Raw genomic sequence first — 3,648 nt, forward strand, 5'->3', positions numbered from 1 at the left:
CTGCAGCTCCCTGAAGCTGAAGGAACTGTGGATGGACACACTAGAGGGATAAGCTGGGGTAATGCTACAGGAGCAGCCAGACAGGGAAACACAGCTCCTTAGCTGGGGAGAGGTGCCCTGTGGCTGCAGGTAGCTCTCGGGCAGAGTTGCCTGACACGGCAGCTGAGAGGTGACTTGGGGCTCATGTAGCTGTCTCGCTGTTCTTTCCCACTTCCCAGGACACAAGGAGCCCAAGTGACCCGTTTGCCCAGCACCAGACTCCTGGAGAAGGAGCTGAGCCTCTGCCATGCCGTGAGTGTCTCTCTGCTCTGAGCTCTGTCCCTGAGTACTGCTCCCTGAGCCGAGCACCAGAGGCATCAGTGCTCACCTTCTGCCACTCCTCTTTTGCCCACGAGAAGACATTAAGTGCCAGGAATCTGGAGAGGCTGGTTGAGGATCTGGCAAAGGTGAGAATGGCTGCCTTTCCCCACCTCTAGCTGTGCTGGGGTACCAAGAATGTGCAGCTAGTGGAGGGAACTTGTGCAGAAGGGAGGGAGGGAGGGTGCGTGGTGCCACTTGGAAAGCAGAAGGATTGGGGAACTCCCAGGAATGTTGCCACGTCCTTGCTGGCAGCGCTGGGAAGCAGGATGTTGTGTAGGGTAGAGAGACCAGCAGTACAGAGGGTCTCAGCTGTGCCACGCTGGGGCTGGGAGGCAGCTGCCGGTGGCCCTTTGTGCTGCAGGGCTGCTCTGCAGGCATGGCCTGCTTCTTGCAGGCTGATCCCAAGCAAGGGCCTGCCATGGCCCCATCTGGCAATGAAGGAAGACCTGGTGGCTCACCTGGTGAGTTTTGGAAGGAAAGGCAACCCTGTGCTCGGGCCAAGCTGTGCTCACTTGTCCCCTCAGTGTCACCATGCAGGTGTGGCACCTGGAGGGAGGACGTCACCTGGACAAGCAAGGACACCCGCTGGGCAGCAGCCACTGGACACAGCTCTGCATGGACAGAGAGCCTGTGCTGCTGCCCACAGCTTGGAGAAGGGCAGGGCAAGGTTTGGGACAGGCTGTCCCGGTGACATGCCAGCTCTCAGGAGGCTGCTGCTGTCTCCTTGCCTGTCCTGCTGCATCCCTCAGCACAGAGCTGAAAGCAGGGCAGGGCAGGCTGTGGGAGCGCTGGCCTGGGGTCTCAACTGATGGGCTTTTGCTCTCTTTTCCTTTGCAGCAGGAGGGACCAGCAGAAGCAGCAGCAGGAGGAGGAGGTGGCTGCCCTGGTGCCTTGCTCTGCAGAGGAACCCTTCTGCTGCTGCCCGGGCACCAGGGCAGGTGGGCTCTCAACTGCTGTTGGAAGGCAGCTCCTCAGACAAGCCCTTGCCCTCCTGCCTCTTCTGCAGGAGCTGCTGGTGGTCCTGCACCAGCAAGGACCAACCACAGAGGGCATATTCAGGAGATGTTCCAGGGCAAGAGCCCTTCAGGAGCTGTGGGAGGCCCTAGACCAGGGCTTGGATGTCGACATGGGAAGCCAGCCTGCACTACCACTGGCCCTCCTCCTGAAGGTGAACTCTTCTGACCTGCAGCTGCAAGAGCTCCTGGCTAGGCTGGAATCTTCAAAGGCTCACCAGGAGCCCTTGGCATTGCAGGACTTCCTCCAAAGCATCCCCTCCAAGCTCCTCATCACAGATCTCTACAGGGACTGGATGGCAGCAATGCAGATGGCCAGCAGGGAAGAAAAGATCTGTCAGCTGAAAGGGTAAGCATGGGCAGCAGCCTGCCTTCTGAGCAGAGACTGGGAAAAGGCTGGGACTTGTCTGAAAGGGGACAGTCTCCTTAAAATGCTTTTTTTTCTGGCAGCTCGCTGTTGCTGGGGTCAGACTGGGGGGGAATGGACAGAGAGCCTTCCCTGGCATGGGCTTGGGTGAAATCAGAAGCTGGGAGGCAAACATGTGCTTCCTTCCTCAAGTGCAGAGCCGAGAGCACTGGCCGAGAGCACCTGCAAAGCTGTACAACAGAGCCACTGCAGGAGGCAGGAGGGCAGGGACTTGTCTAAGGAGCAGTGGCCGGGACCAGAGCTCTGCCCCATACTGATTCCCTTCTCCCGCCAAGTGGCTGAATCCAGATGCCTGAGCCTTGAGGGAAGAGCCCAATCCCCCATACCCACAGCCCCTGGGGACACTGGCTCTGGAGCAGCTGGAAGAAGGGAGGGATGGGGACCCGTGTGCGGGCTGCCTTATCTGCAGGGGCCCAGTCAGTGAGCCATCCTCCCCACAGAGAGATGCCAGGGGCTGCCTGAAGAGCACCCTGCTGCAGCCAGAGCCTGCCTGCCCTGGCACCTGGTAAAGTGAGCTGGCGTTGGCTCAAACAAGAACTGACTCCTGGAGACAGTAGCTTTGCCTATGTAACCCAATTTTTGGGGCAAAGCTTTGCAGCCCACTCCCAGGAAAAGGAAAAGAGAAGGAAAAGATGAAGATAGGAGGCCTGACTTGGAGAGATGGACGACCAAGAAAAAGGAAGAAGGGGAAGACAGGAAGAAGACAACAAGAGAAGCATAAGAAGGTTCAGCAGCTCAAGAAGCCCAAGTGTGTCCCAGGCTCTGCTGTCCGTCTTCCCCAACTCTCAGCACTGCCCTAAGTCAGCTCAACTCCCTGGCAAGGGCTGGCAAGGGCTGGTGCTGAGCAGGGCTTGGCAAGAGCTCCATGGCAGCTCCCCAGGGGATCTCCACCCAGCCCTGCTGTGTGGCACAGGGGCACTGGGCATTACTGCATGCTTCCAGAGCTCGAAGGGCATCCATCCTCCATGGGGTAAAGGTCCCAGAACCAGCCCATCACCATTGCCAGCAAGAGCTCTCTCTACTGGGCCACAAACAGCTCCTTGTCAGCTGCATTCCCCAAAGACAGGGGAACCAAGCCACGTCAATTCCTGCCTTTGTGGGTTCATTTTCTGACCTTCTGACTCTGTCGTTGCAGGTGCCACTTTCCCGTCACCAGCTGAAGCCCTGGGACTCGTGGGCCTGCCTCCCCCTGCCCCTGAAGTTGTGCTTGTAGTACAGTTAGCTTTTGTTTGTTCTCACTATGTCTGACATATGATGTTGTGGACTGGGGAAATGTTGTTTGGAGATGAATCCTATGGGAGGAGTTTGGGATCATCCCTTGCCCCAGAAGCCTTGCAGCAGGCATCAGGTCTGAGCTCAGGTGCTTCAGAATTCAGACCAAAGCATTGAATCCCCCAAAAAGGCTGAGGCTGGGAGGGATCTGGGGAGGTACTGTGCTCCAACTGCCCTGCTTGAGCAGGTTCATCTAGGACAAGTTGCCCAGGACAGTTCTAGCTCTAGGAGTTCAAAAAGATTTCTTTCCAAATAGGACCTTTCTTTTCCTCCATCATTCCTCTTTAGCAGGGATCTGAATTTGGGTGTTTTCTTTAGTGCCACATCACTGTAGTAAGAGCCATGAGGCCACAGGACAGGTAGAATTTGACGGTGGAGATCATCAGGCTGGGGAAGGCCAAGGAAGAAGCAGGGCCTTTGACTGAAATTTAGCCCTGGACAGCTGGAAAGAAACATGCCCTGCAAGCACACACTGAGGCACAAGACCTTGCCTGGGCCTGAGAGCTATGTCGGGGGACTGACAGGAGACCCCCAGCCCCTGGAATGGTGGCTGCAGGACAGGCAGGTGAAAGGAGC

At 57.2% G+C, this 3,648-nt stretch overlaps 1 long non-coding RNA gene across 1 annotated transcript; it reads left to right on the forward strand.

The window, feature by feature from the left end:
* Window positions 1-227: 227 nt before the first annotated feature.
* On the forward strand, window positions 228-3,038 carry LOC135412482 (uncharacterized). Its single transcript, XR_010429675.1, has 4 exons — window positions 228-446; window positions 885-1,722; window positions 1,824-2,548; window positions 2,936-3,038. It is a non-coding gene; the product is annotated as an uncharacterized LOC135412482 (long non-coding RNA).
* The last annotated feature ends 610 nt before the right edge of the window (window positions 3,039-3,648 follow it).

This window comes from Pseudopipra pipra, chromosome 3, assembly GCF_036250125.1.
Source record: "Pseudopipra pipra isolate bDixPip1 chromosome 3, bDixPip1.hap1, whole genome shotgun sequence".
NCBI classification, from domain to species: domain Eukaryota; kingdom Metazoa; phylum Chordata; class Aves; order Passeriformes; family Pipridae; genus Pseudopipra; species Pseudopipra pipra.